This window comes from Culex quinquefasciatus, chromosome 1 (assembly GCF_015732765.1).
Source record: "Culex quinquefasciatus strain JHB chromosome 1, VPISU_Cqui_1.0_pri_paternal, whole genome shotgun sequence".
Classification (NCBI taxonomy): Eukaryota; Metazoa; Arthropoda; class Insecta; order Diptera; family Culicidae; genus Culex; species Culex quinquefasciatus.
In genome coordinates this window covers 90,552,442-90,578,654 of record NC_051861.1, presented here as the reverse complement: position 1 = coordinate 90,578,654, position 26,213 = coordinate 90,552,442, and the positions used below count along the sequence as shown (strand labels likewise).

General features: G+C 33.9%; 1 protein-coding gene across 2 annotated transcripts in view; it reads right to left on the bottom strand.

Annotated features, from left to right (window-relative positions):
- The window catches only part of LOC6052025 (proton channel OtopLc), a 130,404-nt gene that overhangs the window by 94,705 nt on the left and 9,486 nt on the right, over window positions 1–26,213 (bottom strand). Inside the window, exon 1 of one of the 2 annotated variants that reach the window (XM_038249628.1) lies at window positions 21,708–22,639. The exons of the other annotated variant lie outside the window; for it this stretch is intronic. The gene's annotated coding sequence lies outside the window, so the exon portion shown is untranslated. Of the gene's footprint in view, window positions 1–21,707; window positions 22,640–26,213 lie in introns of those variants that run through there. 2 annotated transcript variants of the gene reach the window in all.

Here is a 26,213-nt window from a genome sequence, read left to right as displayed (position 1 = left end):
ATTTTTAACACAAAAACAAAACAAGGAAGCAACAATTGTGGGGCGCACACACACACACTCTTACAAAACAAAAAGGAAAAGGGAAACTTCAGCGGGTTGAGTCGATAAAAAGGATGGGTCGAGAAAAAAAGACGGTCGCGTGACTGTCTGGTTGGCAGTTTTGAACCCTCAAGTGGGCGGGTTAGGTCTGATAGTTTAGCTAAATTTAACAGTTTTATGTTGGCAATATCCAAAACTTTGTATGGTAGCTGTTGTTGAAGCTGGAGTCGTAGTCGGATTCACCAAATTTTCTAAAGCCAGAGTTATGGTCGCTACACAATTTACCCGGAAAATATTTTGAAAAAAAAAATATACAGTACAGACATGTTTGTCAGTTGTTTTAAAAACAATTCTCATATTTTTATTCGAATACATTGCTTAATACCAATCGCGTCGGGTACTCCATTGTTGCTGCCGGGGACTCGTCCGGCGCGGGATCAGGTCGAACTGTGCGGCTGAATTTGGAGTGATGGGTTTGTGTGGAGTTTTGTCCACATGAAGTGAGGCAGCCTCCTTCGAGATGATCGTTTCTTCATCGACGAAAATGACAACTTAGTGTGTGCTGCTCTCTCAACGATATCCTCGTGACAACCGACTTTGGTGAGTTGATGTTGATGAAGCAACATTTGCAGTTTCAGGTCCGTTCCCTGCTAGTGGAGGTGAGAGTGTGCATCAAAAGGTGAGCTGATAATTAAGTTTTTATTATAAATTACACTGGGAAAACGAGATTTAGAATTTGGGGCAGTGGGATTATAAGTTCTATGTCATTATTTGATTTAAATTATCATATGTTTTCTTTTCACAGGAAGCGAGTTGTGGCGCTATAACCACGGAATATAATGTCCTGGGCATTTGTGGAAATACAATGTCCCATCCCTGAGGGTCCCTGAGCACCAAAACTTCTTAGCATGGTGCTCCCAACGATTAATTGCCTAAACAAACAGGAACGTGAGCGGGGGATCTCCACGTTTCTTCCTCCCCTGTAGATTCAGAACTGTATTGCTGTTTGAACATTCGTGTTCAAACTCAATCCAATTCAACGAATCATCTTTGCGGTTAACTTTACGCAGCTGGCCTGGCCGCTTTAACGCTTGTGATGTTTCAAAGCAATTTATTGCATTGGGGCACTGCAAATGTTAATAATGACAAGAAGAGTGCTAGGCGTTAATCAACCTAAGGCATTTTCCAGGATGCCCTCGAAAGACTGGCTGCGATAGGGTTAGATTAGATTAAATTAGATTAGAAACAATTCTAATATTTTTATTCTATTTAATTTAATTTCGAAAATATGTAGTTTTTTATTTCCTTAAAAATAAATTCAAAACCTTTGAAGACTAACAGAGCAATTTATTTTAACTATTTATTAATTTCACATCACAAATAAGTTGTGACAATTCAATCATGTTTTTATAGTTAAAGTCACCCTGAAAATAGATAACATCATTAACCCGATGAATGCACAAAGTTTGCACCTAATTAACAGTGCGTTAATCTAATAACAGAAACGTAAATGTATAATAAGAATTCTCAACAATGCGAGTGACTAATGTTGTTTGCAATTGAGCAGTTGATTTGTACTGTATCGAGTTAACGAACACAAATCGCATTTTTTGCCTTTTTAATTATGATCAGTGATAATTCATCATTGACATCTCATCATGTCAATAAATCTTTGGGTGTTTCGGGTATTCCTACCTTTTGTCACTTCCACATCATTCGCTACTGAACAATCTCTCTTTGCACTCCCTTTACTCCAATCGGGTAGTACAGAGTATGGTTCAGAGAGACCGATTTCGTTAAGTCGCTCAAAACTTGCTTTGCTTCGATCTTTAAGAAATTGCTTAAAATCAATAATACCAATAATACATATTTTGCAATTTGGATGTTTACACAGACAAATTTGGTAGCAATTTCCCCAATACCAAATTCTGATTGACAGCAAATTATGGTAGTGCAGACCCATATGCTACTTGTACCCTTCTTGAAGATGCCGAAGGAATTTTAGTTCACAAATATGTCTCAAAATTTGTATAATTTTGTGAAGCAATCAATCCTGGTTGACAATAATAATAAAGATTTTGATAACATTACAAGTAATTGGAAATCGTTTCCAAAAAGTATCATAATTTTGGTAAAATATTTTCATTGAAGCGAAATTAATATCATCGAACGAAAACTCATGTCAATGATGCAAGTCGTCACCTTAATTGTTTACGAATAACCTTATTTTGCCATGTTTCAAGTTATCAATTTAGTGTTCAGCCTGTTTCATTACAAAATACATTTTAATATATCTCGTTAGCTAGCATCTTAGAATACAATTTTTCTGATCTGTTCAAGGCATTTTAAAGTCGTATTAGTATCAAGATTCATATTTTTTGGAACTTATTTATTCGTTATATTTGAGAAATAGTTTTTTAAGCGCTTGAAATAAAAGTTGCATTGCAATTTCTAATTTTAAATTCGGCCTTAGTCGTAACCGCCTTTCTGTCTAATTTCAGATTTTAAAAGTTGAACGCAAAATCAAACATTTTTCAGTGAAATCGCTGTATCTCGCCAATAGTTCATTTTAGTTTGAGGTCTATATTGATTATTATGTAAAATGGTCTGGGGAACACGATGGTGATAAAAGAAAAGAAATAAAAATATAAGCAACTGATCAAAACTGAATTTTAATATTTTAAACGTTTAAATATAATATAAGTGGGCATTTAAGGGTTAAAATTAAATTTTTATCGAATTCCTTGTACAATTTTATATAAAATGCAACCTACAGAAAGTCTTTTGCTCAAATATTTACAAAGTTATGATTAAAAGAACAAAAACTTTTTCAGAAAATCGTAAAAAAATGGGCGGTGCCAAAAATAGAGGGATGGTCCAATCAGCACCAAACTTGGGATTTCTGTTAACTGTCAATAAATTAACGTTCCCTCCAATTTTGGTCTAAATCGGTGAAGGTCGAGTCCAAAAGTGTACTCAGTTGACCAGGAATGACCCATATGCTGATTCATTTTGGAGCAGAAGGCATTTAAAAGTGATGATCAATTTTCCTTGAAAATGAAAGACGGCTCACCTTAAAATGGGAAATAAGTCAATATTTAAATACAGGTTTTTTTAAGTAAACGAAGCTTGTGATGTTCAACAAATGTTCAATTTTAATCTTAGGAACGACATTCGAAAGAAATGACGACAGTTGGTATACAAATGATCCACGAAACAAAAAACAAAATCACCGGTATCCAGGCGGGACTTGAACCTGCCACCTCCTCATTAGTACTGAGACGCACTGCCAATCATACCACTGAGGCCATTGAGATTCTAGATGTCTACGTGTGACAGTTTGGTATCTTTTTCCAGCCTAAGAATAGTTTATGTAGATCGCTTTGTGTTGTTTAATTTAAAATTCATTTATTTATTGTTTATGAAACTAGTTGCAAAAATAAGATTTTTTACATCCAACAAGGTTCACCGAGTTAGGAAAAATCAAAGGGTCGATTATGATTTTGAGTCAAATTTTTATTGTTTTACTGTTTAAATAAAAGGTTATTCAAATAATTACTTTAAAAAACAAGTGTCAATTCAACTTTATTGCACTCATTTGTAGAAGTAGAACTTTTGAGACCTTGCAAGGCTACTTTTCGATTATGTTATTTTTGGTCAAGAAAAGTAGGCCATTTCATCATCCGAGTATGACAGGAAAAATTAGAAATTTCACAATTTTTTAAACTTAATATTGTTACACAAGCCATCTGTTTTCTATGGTACAACTTTTAAAAACCTCAAAGTTTTCACAAAAAAAAAGTTTTAATTCTATTTGATCCCCTTACACAGAAAAAAATCAATTCCCGTAATCGTGAATTAAGTTCACGAATGTGAGATCCACGAAGGAATTTATTCATGAGTGAGCATTTGCACCATAAACGTGAATATATTCCTTCGTGGTTCTCTCAATCGTGAACTGACTTCACGGTTTCGAGAATTGATTTTTTTCTGTGTATTTGAGCACTTATTTAAAGGTTTAGTATTTTTAGTAATTAATAGAAAAAAAGCTCATAATTTATACTATACAGAAAAAAAATTATGGTTAATTCATCAGGAAATGGTGACAGATTTTGTGTTAAAAAATGTGTAATGATGAATTTTCGTCAGTTTCTGGTGAATATTCATCAAGTTCACTTTTTTAAACATTTTTTAGGTAATATTACTCAAATAAGAGGTACACCCAAAGTTAAAGAACGAGGGGATAGTCCTCACGAAAAGAAACGTGAGGAAAGTGCTATATTGCGAGAGTATAGTCCTCTCGCGTGTTCATTCGTTCATTGGAACAGTTCATCCTATTGAGTGGCTTATATGGACAAACGACCACCACTTAGTCACCGAACCATGGTGGCCCGTACGGCAAAGGCACGGTTCAATATGCCGAAGGTCTTGGGTTCGAGTCTCGGTACCGGTACTTTTTTTTGGTAGATGAACTTTTTTTGGAAAATGAACCATGAGTAAAGTACTCTCTCGGTAATTTCGGGATTTATCCTCTCCGTCCGCACACAGTACCATTTTACTACCGAATCGTGCTCTTTATCCTCTCGTATGCCGATGCCCAGTTCTGGGTGTAATATTCAAACTACCAAATTTTCAACAATCCAAAATTCAACTTTTTTTTGCTGTGTATTTGGCACTTAAAGGTTCATCAAACCTTCCTCGATAAGAGCATATAAAAAGGGTGCTTGCAGCCCTTTACTAATGTTCTAATTTTTTGGGTCCACACCATCACAAGACATTGTTTCCGTGCGGATAATGTGGGGGTAAAACTTCCCCAGACACAAGGCCTGACTCCCCGTTGGGAGTCATTTTAAATTATTGATAACCTGCTTTCCTCCCTTTGTCCTCTCTGGAGCAGCTTTGCATTTCCGTGTGACTCTACCGGCTGTTGCTCACGTGGAATAGAGTTCGGTCATGCGAGCCCATTTTACACTTGTGGCTATTTTTAGAAGTCTGGACACGAACCTTTTTTTTGCTTCCGTGCTCCGCAAGTAATCAGTCTCATTTCAGCGTTCATCAACCGCAACGTCACTTTCATCATGTTGGTATTATCAAGATGTTGGCGTTTTCTTCCTTCGTCGCAACAATTGTTAGTTGGAATGAATATTGATTTTCAGCGAAAGCCTCACTCTCTTCAGCATCCAATAAAGTAAGTTCTGTCTCGTCTCGAGACTTGTCTGTGTTTACCTCCATTATCCGTGGATGATCCCACTTTGCCGAAGGGCTTTTCTTCAACAGGGAAATCCCAATTTCAACCGCCGTGCAAAGGAGGTGGGAGAGCCCAATTCAATTTCAGGCTTAAAAAATTTTACAATACAGCTCTATTTACCTTACTTTCTTTCTTTGCTCTCCCCTCCCCGCTTACAGGAAGATAAATTTGGTTGAAACTTTTTTTGCTCGTATTTCCTAAGTGCAACGAAGGGGAGATCCCCCCCCCTTAGGAAATTTCTGTGATTTGAGCAATCTGAAAGGAATTTTTTCCCATGTTTCTTTGCAGTTATTGTCTGCAATGAAATGTTGTTGCCGGGGATTCGTAGATCGCAGAGCCACCCTCTCTCGATGGTTTCTGCTAGTTGCTGATGGTTGATTTGCTGGCTAGGGATGATCTAGATGGCTTTTTTGGCAGTAGACTTAAAATAGGAAAAACATATTTTCACAAATTCAGAAGGTTATATGATTTTGAGGCATTTGTGTAATTTCTCAAAGAATCAAGTCCCTCTGCGGAAACTCTACAAACTTTCCACCTGGCCACCCCTAATCCCCGCCAGAGTTCAGCCCGGGTGGAACAAAGAGGTCATTCACCACAGGAAGCCCAACTGTCTGCTTCCATCCTGGGGCATAGGCCGCACTGTTGCTGCTATTACTGGATATGAGGCTCCATAATACCTTTTCCCTTCCCTCGGGGTGGAGGCGACGAAACCTCCCTCCCCCTGTAAATAGGCAACACACGAACAAAACCGCCCCAATATATACCAACCAACCGACGAACCTACAACAAATAGTAAATATACTAAATGCGAACGAATCAACACTCCCATCATCGCTAAAGTGCTACTGTTGGGTCGTTCGGTTGGTTGGTGGCCCCTCTGGCAATGTCGAGGAAAATCCAGATTTGAACGGAAGCGTGAATTTAGGTCATCCCCACAAACCACACACACACACAGAGTTAGGTCTGGGCGACGTGCATCAACGCCACGGACCGACGACGGAAGATCCGGCCCGGGTTTTCCCGAAGAAAAATTGCATTCTGACAGGGGTTTGGATCTACTTTGCTCCGTGACTGATATCTGTAATTACGGGGACCGTCGGGTGGGTGGGATTTGGTATGGAGATCTTTAAAGTTAAGTTTCAAGGCACGAAGGTCTGAATGTGGTGATTGTCTCCAAAATATCAAAGTCAGTAGATCTAGCAAGTTTCCAGTTCAGAAGAACTTCAATCTTAAAAGTCTTAAGTTTTTGAAGCTATCAGGCCTTGAATGTCTCAAAGTATTTATAATGTCAAATTCTAGAAAGTCTCCAGATCAAGAATACCTCCATGTCTTGAAAGTCACAAGATCACTATTTAGTTCAGTTCACTGTTCAGGCAACTTTAACAAGTACTGTCTCAAAATTCTAACATGTTCCCGAATATTTCAAGGAAAATTTTATGCAAAGGATTTTAGAAAGGCTGGCAAATGATTAATAGTTACTTTGGTTTTAAGCTTGTAATTCAGAAATTCATTGATTATTTAGTAATTAATTATAATTGGAATAATTAAAAGTAGTTAGGGACCATCCATAAACCACGAGGACACTTTAGGGGGGGGGGGGGCTGGTGGGTGGTGTTTGGTGGTTGTTTACGCTCCATACAAAAATTTCTTTTGTATAGAAACTAACCACGACGGGGATGGGTGCCCGCATGGTGTATATATATATTTTGTAAATCTTCTAATTATTTATGTTGAGAAAAAAAAGATAAATGTTAATGAACTCACTTTTTTTATTCAATATTATCATTAAAAGCATTACAAAATTTTCAATCAAATATTCAATTGCATTACTCCAATGACCCAAAGCATCGTAAATAAAGAGTGTTTATTGATTAAATTTCCAAAAACCCGTTTGCAATATTTATCAAATGTAACAAAAGCCGACTCGGTACTTACCTGGTCCCAGTACCGAAAATCACATAATAAAAATAATCTAATGAAAAAAATTGCTAATAGAGCAATTCCAGCTCAAATCAGGAATTTTTCTGGTACTTTTGTACCCAAACCTCTCCGATTTCAATGAAACTTTGTAGACATGTTATCCTAGTCCTATATAAGCCATTTTTGTGTATATGGAGCCAATAGTACTTGAAAATAACATTTGAAGAGGGCGTAAGGTATTTAAATATTTTTGTATTTTGTAATTTAAAAATTACTGTATCTCGAAGCCGTTGCGTTGTATCAAAAAGTGGTCAAAGACAAACTTGTAGGAAATTGGACGGGCTTTCTGAAAAAAAAATACACTGAAATAAAAATACACGCCACATCTATGAGATTTTTTGATTTTTAAGTCTAAAACTTTAATTTAAAGATGATGTCACGATTTTTTTCGTTCAAAATTTTTGAGGAAATAGCCTAAAATGTAACCAAAAGACTGACGAAAAATGCAGGATGGTATGTGTCTCCTAAAAAAAACAAAAATCATTTATTTATACTGTTTTTTTTTTTGAAAAGTGGTCTAAACGTCAAAATTTTTAAAATCAGTAGTGGGGATCGATTTTCCAGACAATTTTACATACAAGTCTCCATATTTACCATTGTCATCTGTCCAATCCTTGGGAAGATACAGCGGTTTAAAAAAAATGTTGAAAAAACGAGTTTTTTGGTGATTTTTGGCAATTTCTACATGACAGACTTAGTTTATCAGTCTCGTAAATATTTTTACCGGAAAGCTCGTACAATTTTCCATAATTTTGCTTTCGACAGCTTTTTGATTTATATCGTTTTTATATTTACGTAAGCAAATTAACTGTCCAGGTTTCTACCACACTGAAAAAAATATTCTATTTTCAGTTATAAGCAATGCAATTAAGTTTCTATCTGTAAGCCCTTACATCCAATTGAAATACTGTCAAAGGCAACCTTATGGGAAATCGGAAAAACCAAGTCTGTCATATAGAATTGCCAAAAACCACAAAAAAACTTGTTTTTTCAACATTTTTATTTCTAAAACCGCTGTATCTTCCCAAGGATTCGACAAAGGACAATGGTCAATATTGAGACTTTTATGTAAAATTGTCTGAAAATCGATCCGCACTACTGGTTTTTAAAAAATTTTGACGTTTAGACCACTTTTCAAAAAAAAAAACAATTTTAGTAAATGATTTTTGTATTTTTTTAGGAGAGACATATCATCCTGCATTTTTCGTCAGTCATTTGGTAACATTGTAGACTATTTCCTCAACAAATTTTAACGAAAAAAATCCTAACATAACCTTTAAATTCAAGTTTTAGACTTAAAAACCGAAAAATCTCATAGAAGTGGCGTGTATTTTTGTTTCAGTGTATTTTTTTCAGAAAGCCACAACGGCTTCGAGATACAGTAATTTTTAAATTACAAAATACAAAAATATTTAAATATTTTACGCCCTTCTCAAATGTTATTTTCGAGTACTATTGGCTCCATGTACACAAAAATGTCTTACATAGGCCCAGGATAACATGTCTACAAAGTTTCATTGAAATCGCAGAGGGTCGGGTACAAAAGTACCAGAAAAAATCCTGATTTGAGCTGGAATTGCTCAATAATAGAAATCCTCAGCTGAAATTAATTCAAAATTTATATGTTTCGGTGTTTTTCGTACATTCAAAATTTTATTGTTTAAATAGATAATTATTGAAATTTTGCCACGATTCGATTACAATTTTTGACTTTTTAAATCAATAACTTTCAACACAGTTTTTAAAAATGATTCCTCAAATTCAGAAAATATTTTGTATTGTTTAAGTCCACAGTTAGAAGCGGGTAATATTTAGAAGCTAAAATTATAATCAGCTTTTTCGTACTTTTTCCGCCTGTTAGTTTTTTTGCGCGTTAATTTTCGTTTTTTATTAAATTTTTAATTTGGATGGAAAATTGTCTATATGTTCCTTATGTGTGGTACATAAGTTTAAAAAAAAAACTGATGTTTTTTTGGACTTTTTATAGTTTATATAATTTTTCGATGCAGAATCAGATTTGGAACCTAAAAAGAAACTAACAATTTTATTTTAGAAATTTTGCCATTTTCATGTTGGGCCGCTCCATTTTTTTATAGTTTATATTTGGTTCAAAAAATAAAGACCTTTCTCAAAAATCTTCAAAATTTCCATAAAATTTGGCTTGCAATAACCTGAAACCAATATAAAAATGTATTTTACAGCGTTGATATTCATTTTGATGATGATTGAAACAGTTTAAAATTATTATTATTTTTGTGAAATTTTGCATGCACAGTACCAGTGCCCAATGAGCTATTTAAAAAAAATGTCATTGTAATGTTTCGTTTGTAATATAAGAAATACTAAAAGTATTTAATAACATTTTGAATGGAATGAAAAGTAATACAGTCATTTATCATTTTGACCAAGTAATTTGAGTAATTTATTGGTAGACTGGCAACTACTGCTTTAACGTTTCTTGTTTTATCGTTGTTCGTGTCTGTCGTGGTTGTTGAACGGCCTTGATCGACAAACGCATATGGGTAATTCTCTACCAACTCACACGAAATCGGGAAAAGTTGCCCTAACCCCTCTTCGATTTGCGTGAAACTTTGTCCTAAGGGGTAACTTTTGTCCCTGATCACGAATCCGAGGTCGGTTTTTTGATATCTCGTGACGGAGGGGCGGTACGACCCCTTCCATTTTTGAACATGCGAAAAAAGAGGTGTTTTTCAATAATTTGCAGCGGTGATGAGATAGAAATTTGGTGTCAAAAGAACTTTTATGTAAAATTAGACGCCCAATTTGATGGCGTTCTCAGAATTCCGAAAAACGTATTTTTTATCGAAAAAAACACTAAAAACGTTTTAAAAATTCTCCCATTTTCCGTTACTCGATGGTAAAAAAAATTTGAACATGTCATTTTAAGGGAAATTGCATGTACTTTTCGAATCTACATTGACCTAGAAGGGTCATTTTTTCATTTGGAACAAAATTTTTGATTTTAAAATTTCGTGTTTTTTCTAACTTTGCAGGGTTATTTTTTAGAGTGTAACAATGTTCTACAAAGTTGTAGAACAGACAATTACAAAAAAATGATATATAGACATAAGGGGTTTGCTTATAAACATCATGAGTTATCGCGATTTTACGAAAAAAAATTTTGAAAAAGTTACTTTTTGCGCTTCTCTTTGTTTCGTCGTCCGTGTCTGTCGCGGATGACCATGAACGGCCAACTTTTTCAAAACTTTTTTTCGTAAAATCGCAATAACTCGTGATGTTTACTAGCAAACCTCTTATGTCTATAATTCATTTTTTTGTAATTGTCTGCTCTACAACTTTGTAGAACATTGTTACACTCTAAAAAATAATCCTGCATAGTTAGAAAAAACACGAAATTTTAAAATGAAAATTTTTGTTCTAAATGAAAAAAATGACCCTTCTAACGACTAACGTTCATAATAACCAAACTCTTCCATTTTCAATTAGCAATCTCCCTCCATTTCACGGTAACACCATAAATCCGCCGTGAAGATGATTCAATCTTTCACGGGTCGTTTTATTTTTCCACGCCGATCCGGACTGAAATTTGTTGAAAGAAGAAGCGGGTCATGGGAGGAAGCTGCAGAAGGAACTATAGCAGAATAGGCCGTCAAAGAATGGAAAACTTGCGACGCATCGGAGAGAAAACTTCTTTAGATGGGATGTTGGGGCGGGAAAGTGGCATTTAAGAGGGGGAATTGAATAAAATCACGTCCACATGACAACGGCATCATTCCGTCAGGATGAAGTGGTTCGTTAGGTTTTGCTTCAGTGAAGGGAAAATTAGAAGAAGAATGGTGCAAGTTTTATTATATTAAGTCTTGGTCAAACAAATTGGAAATTCCTAGCTAACATCCAGTTTTTATTACCAATATTTAAATAATTTGTATGTTTCATTTATATTTCATACAATATTTCCTCAAGAAAAAATTGGCAACACTGCTCTTATAGAAAAAAATACAAATCAAATTGCAATATTTCTCGACGCAGATTTTTCGTGAAGTAGCACGTGCAGCATATTGTTACCATCATCTTTCACTCTTTGTTTGTTTGTTTGTTTCGTTAATGAGGCAGAATTTTTCCTCCTTAGGCTCGGACGCGATTCCGGGACCGACCGAATGGAGGCCACTTGAGGGGATTCGCCTTTCTTCGGATCAGATTGATTGGCCTCTCGTCTAGGATGGATGGGGACATTTTTTGTTGCATTATTTTTGTTTTCTTTGAGAGTGATATCATTGAGTAATGACAAATTGATGTTCTTGCAGAAAGTGATTTGGTCTGTAGCTAGTTCGATTGGACAAAATTATCTATGTTTGGTTTATTTATGAAAATACGATTTCCACCTTGTTCCAAATTTGCTTTATTTTGATTTAAAATCATATCCAAGTATCTGAAGCTGAGGCAAAATGGAAACAATTCAAAGTAAACAGTCTATTCCGATCAATTTCAAATCAACCGAAATGGTTTTCCGGAAAATTGCCTTCCCAACTGGCAGCGAACATTCTACGCATTTTCCAAGACCCAGAGGAAAACTAACACACAATTCCACTCATTTGGCCCCTTTGTGTTTCATTTTCACACACACATACACACACGCACATAGTAAAACCGCATTTACCCATTTGTTTTCCTCTAAAGCGTAAGAAATCTGTGTGAAACTCGGGAAAATCTGTGTCGGTGTACTCCATGTTGGGGCGCTGCACAGTGTGTGTGTGTTGGCTGGCATCATACAATTTTTCCCGCAGCTGCTTGACATTCCTTCGCATTAACCTCGTAAAACGACCGTAACGCGTGCGGCACACTCGCTCGGGATGCGGTTATGCAAACAATATGACTACAAATCGACGTCGTCGTGCTATCTTGTCGCACCCGCCATTTTGACGTTCCGAGAAAAACGCGTTTTAATGATTGACCGTGAATATTCAAAAACGAGAGCACGCAATGTAAACAATAACAAACACGTTTTGTTTGGCTCACCATTCTGTGCATTGTCCCAAAGTTTGGTTGAAGTTGGTTGCTGGAGTCCCGAGTTATAATTACAAATGTTTACGGTAGTCTAGCTTGTACGTGCGACAAACGCATCCTGACTTTCCTGGCCTGAAATCCTTTGGCCTTTTGTCGCACTTACATCAATTTTCATGGAGTGACAAGATAGCACGACAAGATTGAAACTACTTTCATATATAAAGTGACAAAAATGCACGGAGTTTTTTCGGTTTTTGTTGAATATCTCAGGATTGAAATCGAATTTTGGGAATCTGTGACGGTCAAAAGGTGAGGCATTGTGAGCTGCACAAAATGGCGTTCTTAACTCAATTTGGCCCAAAATGCACGTACGACAAGTTAGCACGATGGCGACGAAATTACGATGGACAGACATGGGCTGACAAACTATTTCTGAGAATGACTTAATAGCTGTTTGATATTTTTCAATGTTTGAAGAGGACACTGTTGTGATTTTGTGTTTTGCCTTCCTCACTGAGATAAGGCTATAATCCTGCTCTAAAAATGAACTTTGAATAAAAACGTCGTAGACCACCCTTCATGCATTCATATCGACTCAGAATCGAAAACTGAACAAATGTCTGTGTGTATGTGTATGTATGTATGTGACCAACAAACTAGCTCATGTTTCTCGGCACTGGCTGAACCGATTTGACCCGAACCTGTTGCATTCGACTTGGTTTAGGGTCCCATAGATTGAGTTTTATACAGATTGAAGTTTCGATAAGTAGTTCAAAACTTATGTATAAAAATGTGTTTTCATATATATCCGGATCTCACTTAAATGTATGTAAACTAAGTCCGGGTCCATCATCCGACCCATCGTTGGTTAGATTATCAAAAGACCTTTCCAACGAGTCCAAAACATTGACGATCTGGCAACCCTGTCACGAGATATGCCCACTTAAGTGATATTGATGTACTTTTTGGATGCCGGATCTCACTTAAATGTATGTAAACTATGTCCGGATCCACCATTCAAGCCATCGATGGTTAGGTTATCAAAAAACCTTTCCAAAGAGTTCAAAACATTGAAGATCTGGCAACCCTGTCTCGAGATATGGCCACTTAAGTGATATTTATGTACTTTTTCATTCCGGATCTAAAAAATAGATGAAATTTTTGTACAATTCCATCATATCAGCCATTGTTCGTAATAAGTGAGGAAGGCTCCATCCACATAGGTGGTTTAAGTTAGTTTTTTTCAATAGAATCGTATCCGTCGTCTTATTATATATTTTTTTATTTTTTTTACTTTTTCACATGGAAAACACACAAAAAAGACAACCATTTAATATTTAGATTTTTACAGAATATTTACGATCAATCTATGGTTTCAAATGATTCATGCAAAATAAACGAAAACATTGAGGCCATTGCAAATAATTTTCAAAGTAACTGATCGTGAATACAGATAGCTGAGTTAATTTTTTGAAGATTAAAAATAATTTCTAAATATTAATGTTTCATCATGATCATGCATCATGCTCTCAGCAGTGAAACAACTTTCAATGCTTTTTAATTTTGAGACCTTTTCGGAGCTTTTAGAATGTACCAATATTTTCTTTTTTTGGTTTTGGCTGCTATTCTAGTATTCCTAAATATCAAAATAAATAAAAATGAAAAAAAATATTCATGTAACTTTCACAAACAATATTCCACATTTAATGCTAGTTTGAATGGAATTTCAATTGCCTTCAAAATGTATGCAAATGATAAGCAAACAACATGTAATTCCATCGGACACCTTATGTTGTTATAAAGCATTTTAATCTGAAATCAAATGATACAAATTTGTGTGGGATGTGATTAAGCAGATTTTACTCATAAGTTTTGCCAAATAACTTTTATTTTCAATTGTTGAAATCGATTTTTCAATTGAACGGAAAAAGGAACGAATCCATAACCTACCGAGCATATATCAATTTCTTTTATGATTATTAAAAATTAAGAGACTTATAATAGTAAAACTTAGCACAACACTAGATAAACAAATAAATAACACCGAAAATTCCCAAGCTCGTGAAAAGTTGAGACACCTGATGTTGGCAAACCAGCAATTGGACGTTAAATTACATCATCTGAAAAGGCGTTTTCACTGAAATTAAGTAACAAATAGCTCAGTTGGAAGTGAATAAAAAAGCATAAAAAATGATAAAAATAAAATCATAAAATCTGAAATCTTCATAAAATACAATTGTGGAAATGAAAGTTAATGAAGAGTAATTTTTTAACTTTGTGAAATTTCGTAGTATGTTCATCTGCTGAATTTACGATTCAGATATCCTCATTTTACTGAAATTTAGGAAAATGTATTTTTTTTTCTTGATTTTGGTAAAATGGAACTAGCTTATTTATTTAATCAGCCACAATCGGCTCCCTAATCGGCTATTTCACCGAATGCCATTTCCCCTAGTAAGCCACTTCCCCGAATGCCCGAAGTGACACTTACACCAATTGCCGTTTATTTCAATTTTAATTTTCCCGAATTTTCGTATCCCATAGTCATCATTTTCGCTAAAGCCTGTGCCCAGAAATTTTAACAATTAAAATTGTTGATTTAACTTTCGTAAATTTTAACAAAAACGTACCTGTCACTGCCAAATTTCAGTTAAGAGGCAGTATTTGTAAATATTGCTCGGTTTGTTCTAGAGGTCGTATCGAGGTGTTCCGATTTGGATGAAACTTTCAGCGTTTGTTTGTCTATACATGAGATGAACTCATGCCAAATATGAGCCCTCTACGACAAAGGGAAGTGGGGTAAAACGGGCTTCAAAGTTTGAGGTCCAAAACACCTAAAAAATCTTAAAATTGCTCGCATTTCCGTAAAACTTCATCAATTCCAACTCTCGTAGATGTATTCAAAAGGTCTTTTGAAGCACTTCAAAATGTGCCATAGACATCCAGGATTGGTTTGAAATTTTCTCTTAGCTTTTGCAAATTACTGTCAAAAATGGATTTTTTTAAAACCTTAATATCTTTTTCCAACAGCCTCCAACACCCATACTCCTATAGGTCAAAAGATAGGCAATTTCATGGACTATAAGCCTATGGTATTAACTTTTTGGCAAATCGCAATTTTTCTTATAGTTTTTCGATTATTCTACAACAAACAATTTACAACGTAAGTTTTTACCCTGCTGCCCTCCATAGCGGCACTTTTTGGTCTCAATTTTGTCATATTCGGAATCTTCGGATAATTTCACGTAAGTTAGTAGTATTGGAGTTGTAAATTTGATTTAAAAAATAATTAAATAAAACATTTTTGAAAAAAGAAATAGATCTTATTTACCCTATGATCAATACGTCAAATGCTGTATCAAGTAGGCGAAAACCTGTTTTACCCCTAATCCAACAAATTGTTAAAAAATATTTCAATTCATTCTAAATGGCAATTTTTCCAATCAAATTTAAAACTCCAATACTTCGAATTTACGTGAAATTGTCCGAGGATTCCGAATATGACAAAATTGAGACAAAAAAGTGCCGCTATGGAGGCCTACAGGGCAAAAATTAACGTTGTAAAATGTTTGTTACAGAAAAATCGAAAAACTATGAGAAAAACTGCGATTGGCCAAAAAGTTAATACCGTAGGCTTATAGTCCATGAAATTGCCTATCTTTTGACCTATGGGAGTATGGGTGTTGGAGGCTGTTGGAAAAAGATATTAAGGTTTTAAAAAAATCCATTTTTGACAGTAATTTGCAAAACCTAAGAGAAAATTTCAAACCACCTTTCGAATGCATCTAAGAGAGTTGGAATTGATGAAGTTTTACGGAAATGCGAGCAATTTTAAGATTTTTTATGTTTTTTTTACCTCAAACTTCAAAGCCCGTTTTACCCCACTTCCCTTTGTCGTAGAGGGCTCATATTTGGCATGAGTTCATCTCATGTATAGACAAACAAACGCTGAAAGTTTCATCCAAATCGGAGCACCTCGATACGACCTGTTACACATTGGTGAAAAACTCGCTCTTAAATTAACCAAAATTCAGTATTAATTTAATAACCAGTTTGTTGAAAATGCTAAAGGCAAAAAGCTAACAGATTTCCCGAACTCGAATGAACGTGCTTGACTGTTAGCTTTGGTTTTAGGAAAATCAAAAAAAAATGTTGGTTAAATATAATTAACAATTGGTTAAATATTTAAAAGACGAACTTGGGTTTGTTTACGTCTGTCATTTGAAGTCAGGATTCGAACGAGAGCGGTCGATTTGTTGAGTTTGTGTTGTTAATTATGAAGTGAGAGGATGTGAAAGGTGAAAATTACACTATTTAGCTAATGTTTAAGTGGCAAATCAAAGTGTTGCAACTGGGGAGGTGGAATTGGTGAGTAGGTTTGTTGATGATTTCTTTGCAGGTGATAAACTATGAAGAGCAAGAGGACGACCTTCACCATGAGGACCTCTAATGCGAGTGAGTTGAACACGTTATAAGAATGTTTGATGGAAAGAGAGGGCAGTAGAAGGGAGAAGCGGGCCAACTCTTGACGGATAGAGCAGCCCGGGCAAATTTAACAAAATGTTGGTTAATTTATCTTATATCATCAATTATAAAATACATAGAAATGCGTACACATGACAACATAAATAAAGAGATGAAGTAAAATATCAAAAAATAAAAATGTATAAAAGAAGATAGTTATTTTCTTGAAAGTTTTGTTGCAATATTTTTTCAGGAATCGTTGAATAAATTGAATCAAATGCAGTGAAAGTGTGTTGCCAAAAGTTATTGTTAAATTAATTCAAGCTTGGTAAGTAGCATTATTGATATTTCTTCTTTCCTCATTATAATTACTTTTATTTATGTTGCTTTTTTCAGTTAATAGCAAAAATTAAGATTTTTTTTATTAAATTACTAATAAATTTCACATGTCTATTTGCAACAAAAGGTTCACTTTGGTGAAAATTCTGTGTCCTACCACAAGAAAAATAATTAAACCTGAGACCGTTGTAGATCATGATGACTTATCGGATGATTTCACAGTGATGGTAAGTGAAAACAACACTTAATTTTATACAACATAAAAAAATAGCTTAAAACTTAGTTAAAATTTTTCTCGGTATCTTTTTTAAAGGCATTTTTAGGCAATTTTTAGGCAGAACAAATGCGAAAATAAAAACACTCAGCATTAATTTGTGACGAATTATTACAAAATTTACAAATTCAATAAAAATATTACTAACAACAGCTAATTATTGACTTCATGTACGAATATTTTTCTGTATTCAAGTAAGACATTAGAGCAGTTCTCTAGGATTTCGGTCATTCGATTTTTTTTGTATTTTTTAATCCGACTGAAACTTTTTTGGTGCCTTCGGTATGCCCAAAGAAGCCATTTTGCATCATTAGTTTGTCCATATAATTTTCCATACAAATTTGGCAGCTGTCCATACAAAAATGATGTATGAAAATTCAAAAATCTGTATCTTTTGAAGGAATTTTTTGATCGATTTGGTGTCTTCGGCAAAGTTGTAGGTATGGATACGGACTACACTAGAAAAAATAATACACGGTAAAAAAATTTGGTGATTTTTATTTAACTTTGTCACTAAAACTTGATTTACAAAAACACTATTTTTAATTTTTTATTTTTTGATATGTTTTAGAGGACATAAAATGCCAACTTTTCAGAAATTTCAGGTTGTGCAAAAATCATTGACCGAGTTATGAATTTTTCATCAATACTGATTTTTCAAAAATCGAAATTTTGGTCGTAAAATTTTTAACTTCATTTTCGATGTAAAATTAAATTTGCAATCAAAAGTACTTTAGTGAAATTTTGATAAAGTGCACCGTTTTCAAGTTATAGCCATATTTAAGTGACTTTTTGAAAATAGTCGCAGTTTTTCATTTTTAAATTAGTGCACATGTTTGCCCAGTTTTGAAAAATATTTTGAAAAGCTGAGAAAATTCTCTATATTTTGCTTATTCGGACTTTGTTGATACGACCTTTAGTTGCTGAGATATTGCAATGCAAAGGTTTAAAAACAGGAAAATTGATGATTTCTAAGTCTCACCCAAACAACCCACCATTTTCTATCGTCAATATCTTAGCAACTAATTGTCCGATTTTCAATGTTAATATATGAAACATTTGTGAAATTTTCCGATCTCTTCGAAAAAAATATTTTCAAAATTTTCAAATCAAGGCTAACATTTCAAAAAGGCCAAACATTCAATATTATGCCCTTTTAAAGTGTTAGTCTTGATTTGAAAATTTTGAAAATATTTTTTTCGAAAAGATCGGAAAATTTCACAATTGTTTCATATATTAACATTGAAAATCGGACCATTAGTTGCTGAGATATTGACGATAGAAAATGGTGGGTTGTTTGGGTGAAACTTAGAAAACATCAATTTTCCTGTTTTTAAACCTTTGCATTGCAATATCTCGGCAACTAAAGGTCGTATCAACAAAGTCCGAATAAGCAAAATATAGAGAATTTTCTCAGCTTTTCAAAAATATTTTTTTCAAAACTGGGCAAACATGTGCACTAATTTAAAAAAATAAAAAACTGCGACTATTTTCAAAAAAGTCACTTAAATATGGCTATAACTTGAAAACGGTGCACTTTATCAAAATTTCACTAAAGTACTTTTGATTGCAAATTTGATTTTACATCGAAAATGAAGTTGAAAAATTTACGACCAAAATTTCGATTTTTGAAAAATCAGTATTGATTAAAAATTCATAACTCGGTCAATGATTTTGCACAACCTGAAATTTCTGAAAAGTTGGCATTTTATGTCCTCTAAAACATATCAAAAAATAAAAAAATAAAAATAGTGTTTTTTGTAAATCAAGTTTTAGTGATAAAAGTTAAATAAAAAATCACCAAATTTTTTTACCGTGTATTATTTTTTCCAGTGTAGTCCGTATCCATACCTACAACTTTGCCGAAGACACCAAATCGATCAAAAAATTCCGTCAAAAGATACAGATTTTTGAATTTTCATACATCATTTTTGTATGGACAGCTGCCAAATTTGTATGGAAAATTATATGGACAAACTAATGATGCAAAATGGCTTCTTTGGGCATACCGAAGGCACCAAAAAAGTTTCAGTCGGATTAAAAAATACAAAAATTAAAATTGAAGAAAAAAGACCGATTTCGTAGAGAATTGCTCATTAGTTAAAATATAGCTGGAAATTCGGCACAGCCTATATCGTAAGATATTTAGAAAATAATATATCAACACTTACATAAATAATGTCTAATTAAGAAATGTTTTGTTATAAGCCACTAATAATTTGCTGCATGCAAAAATATTTCGTTTGATACAATGAAAAAAAATGTTGAAAAAAAGTTGAAAAATATGTCCCAGCCAGTTTTTAACAGAATATTCCACAACATTTCAGCTGAAAACAAGAAATTTTTAGTTAATTTTCTGAAAAAAAAAATTCTAGCAGAAGACTGCTAGAATTTTTTTCGGCAATTTAACCAAAATTTTAAATATTTTTTTAGTTAGTTACTGGTGGTCAGCAATTTCGGGTTAACAAAATCAACAATCATCGATTGTTGAAAAAAGCTGTGTAAAAAATTAACCCATACTTTTAGTTAAATTAACAAAGATTTTCTTAGATTTGCCCCGGCCGGTCTCTCCGTGTAACAGTTATTTTCTTTCTCAATTTCACCGAACAGCTTTTTTGGATTGAATCTATGACATTTCCCCGAAACTCACATTCCCTAAAAGACATTTCCCCGAATACCACATATACAAAAAGATTAACTTTTCTTTTCGGTATATTTCTGGAGTTTTTTTTTTTTTTTGAAAAGGTCCAATAAACCAAATTTTCAGTTTTTGCTTTTTGGGTGTTTTTTAATACCCCTGACTCAAGGCGGTTTCAAAAACACCCAAAAAGCAAAAACTGGAAATTTGGTTTATTGGACCTTTTCAAAAAATAACTCCAGATTTAAATAAGCTTTTAAATTTTTAATCTACGTATCATACCAAATTGATGATTTCAACGTCTTTGTGCTATCTTGTCGTACCCGCCAATTCGACGTTCCGAGAAAAACGCGTTTTAATGTTTGACCTTGAATAAACAAAATTGAAAGCACGCAATGTAAACAATACCAAACATGTTGGCTGGTCATTATGTGCATTTTCCCGAAGTTTGGTTGAAGTTGGTTGCTGGAGTCCCGAGTTATAATTACAAATGTTTACGGTAGTCTCTAACTTGTTCGTGCGTCAAACGCCTTTTGTGTGTGTGTGTGCAACCAACCAAACGGGACCACGCGGCCGCTTCTTACAAATTGAGTTGTTTCCATGTATTTTTTAGATCTATAATCTATATATGCAAATAACTCGCATAAGCATTTGGAAGGTGTTAGCTCTGCCGAGCTTCGGTGACCCATTTCTACGCTGGCTAGCCGAGCGCGAGGTACCTCAGCTTGAGTCGACTAGCCCCGCCTTGAAGAACGTTTGCATCAATCGGATTTAAACGTTATTTAGAACAAGGACCCAGCGCGTATATAGTTGGTAGATACAGTATTCCTAATTCCAATCATAGCTCACCAAGTTGCGATGACCTAGTGGTTAGCATTTTTGCTTACCAATCTAAAGGACGGGGGTTCGAACCCCGACTCGAGCGACTTTGATTTTTCGTTCATGTTCAGAGTTTCAAGATTTATATTTCCTATACTTTCTCGTTGGGAGCAGATGGGAATCGAACCCAGGACCATTCGCTTAGAAAGCGAACACCGTAACCAGTCAGCCACGGCCGCTCCTTGTTCGTGCGTCAAACGCCTTTTGACCTGAAATCCTTTTGGCCAGTTGTCGCACTTACATCAATTTTAAGGGAGTGACAAGATAGTTTGTGGTTTGGTTGATCGTTTTAGCAGAATGCATTACTATGAATACAAAGAGACGAGTTGTTCCTTTTAATTCCGCTATATATTTTTAATATCTTGACAAATACGTATTTCGTGTACTACTTGCAGACTTCATCAGTATTCTGGACACTTTTTTTGGCAAATTAATCAACATTAACTAATTTTTTGAAACTTCCCATTTGAATGTGTGTACCATGGCCACGGATGGTGATTTCATTATTCATTATCATAAACTACATGAAACATAAAATTATTGCAACGGCTTTACTTCATAAAATAAAAAAAATGTGTGTTTTTGCTATTTCCACAGCTGTGCAATGGAGAATTGCAAAATTTAATTCCCTTAAAATTGGGTTCATTATTATCAAAAAAACAATAGCACGATTCAATCTTTTGTGAAGCAGTAAGAAATGGAAGACAAGTGAGCCTTGTTATTCACGACATTCAAAAAGATTTCGAAAAGCCACCTTCAACGACTAACAAACTCATTAACATTTCCGCAAAACCTTTTTTGTGAATCCTCGAACAAATCCCTGCTAGAAACCCCTTTTCCCCCAGTTTTACTTGACTTACTCGTGTTTTCTATAATACAGCAACTCCTCAGCCCAGCTTCCCCAACTTCAGCAGCCACTTTTCCGTCGTATATATTCCGCTCTACAAATTATCATCCACAGCTTCTTCCCCTCGAAGTCACAACGCACACCTTGCTCACGTACTTGCACTTGCGTGTATTTTTGCGTTTTTACCACTTGTAGCGCCACTTGTTTTTTTTCTTCTACGTTCTTTCGTTTTGTTCAAAGTCGATGTAAAAGGAAATCTACAGGTCGTCGCTGCCGCCGCGAAGTAACGAACGTTCTGCCTGATGGTGGGGTGGTCCAATTAAGACTAGATTATTTTTCTCCACTGAAAAACTTGTGTTTACGGAAAAGGCCAGCAACGACTAGTTGATGAGAGAAAATTCACACCACAAAATAGCACACACAAACGGGCAAATTAAACAAACACACACTGGCCGATGTTTCAGCAAATGAGCTCTCTCCTCGCACGCAAAAACTCTTCCAACTTTCTAAGAATAGTGTATTACGGGCCACGATTCTGGTACGTCCCGGGACTCTAAATCCGCAGCATCCGGTGGACCAGACGACATCCCTACGCGAAGCCGGCCAGCATCCAACTGGTGTCCAGATGAACCGTCGCCAACTGCTTCAACTTCTGCGTTGACAGCACCTTCCGCCAGCGCTCCATTCCGCACTCCCTCACCTACATCCGTTTTGTTGATGCGCTGTAACTATTCACTTTTCACAATGGACCACTATTTATCACACGGTTCTTCCCCCCAACCCTCTTCCGAAGGTTCTTCACGACGATCCGCGCGAAAACTGCATCCTCTGTAAGCTGCACCTATCAGCTATACGAAACTGACAGCATCCGACCTGTATCGCGCGCGCAGAATTCCTAGTTGCACTAGCGATGCACAAGCTCACAACACCTGAACCGGTCGTACTCTGCGGAATGACTGACGGAATAAAAAAAGCGCGCGTCTTCGCTTCGATTCTGACGATGCGGCGTCGTCGTCGTCGTCTGCGACGTCGAGTCGACCGGAGGGTTGATGATGATGATGATGACTGTGGGAGAGCAGCGTTGTTGTTGTTGGCGTCGGCGTCGGAGTCGGAATTCATGATGGTGGTGGAGTGTAAACATTGGGAATGGCAGTTTTGAACGAGCGGTGTTTGGAGCGTTTGATGCTGTTGTACGAGAGTGGGTTAAGGGCTAAAGTAACGCAAGCGACATACTGCAAAGCATGGGTTTGCGTAGGGGGAAGTTGAACTTGATACTTTTTTGAGATGCTAATTTGTGTCAACTCTAGACTCTAGTTGTTGAGCCGGATTGGCGCTTGACCTGAAATGTCTTAGCTTGATCTTACGCACACAAACGCACCATTCACAGCACCAATCCACACCATTGCTGAACGGTATAAAATCTAACTTCACCAAAACCAAAACCAAAACCAAAACCAAAACCAAAACCAAAACCAAAACCAAAACCAAAACCAAAACCAAAACCAAAACCAAAACCAAAACCAAAACCAAAATTAAAAATAGAATTAAAATAAAATAAAATGAATAGAATAGAATGAATGAAATAGAATGAATAAATAAAATAAAATTAGAATAAATAGAATTAAAATAGAATGAATAGAATAGAATAAAATAGAATAAAATAAAATAAATAAAATAGAATAGAATAGAATGAATGAATAGGAATGAATAGAATAAATAGAATAAATAGAATAGAATGAATAGAATGAATTAAATGAAAATAGAATAAATAAAATAAATAGAATAAAATAGGAATAAATAAATAAATAAATAAAATAGAATAGAATAAATGAATAGAATGAAAAAAATAGAATAAAATGAAATAGAATGAATTAAAATTAGAATAGAATTAAATAAATAAAATAGAATAAAATGAATGAATAGGAATTAAATAGAAATAAATTGAATAAAATGAAATAGAATAGAATAAAATAGAACAAATAGAATAGAATGAATAGAATAGAATTAAATAAAATGAAATAGAATAAAATAGAATGAATAGAATAAAATAAATAAAATAAAATTAATAGAATAAATAAATGAATAGAATAAAATGAATAGAATAGAATAGAATTAATGAAAATAGAATGAATAAATGAGATAAAACCAAAATAAAATAGGAATAGAATAGAATAGAATAAAATAAATAAAATAGAATAAAATAGAATAGAATGGGAATAGAATAGAATAGAATAGAATAGAATAGAATGAAAATAGAATGAGAATAGAATGAATGAAATAGAATAGAATTAAAGGAATGAGATAAATAGAATAGAATAGAATAGAATAGAATGAATAGAAATGAGAAGAATAAAATGAATAAATGAAATAAAATAGAATGGGAATAGAATGAATAGAATAGAATGAAATTCAAATTAAAATAAATAAAATAGAATGAATGAATAAATAGAATAGAATAAAATAAATAAATAGAATAGAATGAAATAAAATGAATAGAATAAAATTAAAATAAATAGAATAAATAGAATGAAAAAATAGAATTAATAAAATGAAAAAATGAATAGAATAAAATTAAAATTAATAAAATTAAATAAAATTAAATAAAATAAAATAAAATAAAACCAAAACCAAAACCAAAACCAAAACCAAAACCAAAACCAAAACCAAAACCAAAACCAAAACCAAAACCAAAACCAAAACCAAAACCAAAACCAAAACCAAAGTTAATCATAATCTACAAATATTATTAATACAAAAATGGTACGTAAATATTCGACACCATGCAACATTTCCAGAATTTTTAGATTGATCAGCAAAGTTGTAGGAATTGATGAGGACTATTCAGAAAAAATAGGTACACTGGAAAAAATGTTTTTTGAATTTACTTTTTCTCACACAAATTAAATACCCAAAATCTGTATTTTTAATTTTTTTTAAACTTTTAAGGCTGGTACAAATTTAATTTAAAGTTTTTGTCATCCCCCCCCCACTTTGAAGTTGGCCGAAAAAATCAAGGGGCAAAACAAACATTTTCTCAAAAAACTTTAAGATTTCAATGGAAATAAAAGTGCTATCAGCTGAAATCTATTAAGAATACATTCCCCTGCGTAAAAAATCATTTTTGGCATATTAGGGTTGCTTTAAAAATTATGTGATTTTTTGAAAATTTCAGTTGTTTAGTATCGCAAACAGTTTTTTTGCTCAAATTTTTGTTTTAGTCAAATCTTAAAGTTTTTGAAAACTAATGATTGCAAAACAACTGAACATCACAGAAAAAAATCAATCCTCGTAATCGTGAATTAAGTTCACGAATGTGAGAACCACGAAAGAATTAATATATGAGTATGGTGCATTTGCACTATAAACGTGAATAAATTCCTTCGTGGTTCTCGCATTCGTGAATTTAATTTACGATTTCGAGAATTGGGTTATTTCAATGTAGTGTAAAATGCATTTTTAAACACTTTTTTTATTCAAATGTTGAGACTATGGCTTGTTATTTAAATTTTTGTATTTTTTATGTTTTTCCCCCTCCCTTCGACCCCGGCCAGAGCCGAGGGACAAAAACTTTGAAAAATATTTGATTCAGCCTTACAGAACAAAAATTGAGATATTTGTGAAATATTGGAATATTGTACTTAAATTTTTTTAATCAATTTTTTATGTGGAATTGAATTTGCAATCAAAAAGTATTTTACAATTTGTTGATTATTTGTTGACTACTTGTAATTAAATTTTGTGCGAAAAAATCCGTTTGTTTTTTGTTTTTTTTCAATAGTGACCAAGATTTTCCATTCTTGAAAATATTTTTTTCGAATAGTTCAGAAAATTTCCTACAATTGCGTCATAGAACCAGTTATATATATATTTTTTCAATTCTAACATTTCAAATGGACGTGATGTTAAATGATTGGCCCTTTTGTATTATAAGACTTGATTTAAAAAAAATCAAAATATTGTTTACAAAAAGAACGGAAAATTTCACGAATGTTTCAAATTTTAACATTAAAAATTGGGTCATTATTTTCGGAGATATTGAAAAAGGGAGGGTTTTTTGGGTGAGACTTAGATAACTTCAATTTTCTTGTTTCTTTTTCTTAAATCCGCTGTATCTCAGTAACCAGTGGTCCAATCTTCAATGTTTTTTGACGAAATTGTAGGAAATTTTGAGAAATTTCAGGAATGGTTAATCATGGACACTATTTTGAATAATCAAAAAACCGGAAGTTTTCGAATAACATTTAACTTTGAATGGCTTTATTTTGAAACCTAATAAAAAAAATGTTAAATACTTTTTGATTGCATTTTACATAAATAAAAATGAGGTCTACAAATTTAAATTTCAAGATTTGACTTAAAAAAAACTATTTTTGAAAAAAAAAATCCGATTCTGGGTCTGGAGGAGAATTGTTCAATAGTTAAATAAATTCATTTGAAATGCAATTACTAATAGCATATCATTTTTCATAAGGGTTTCAAAAATTCTTTGTAAACAAAATTAATCAAATTCCTCCATTCC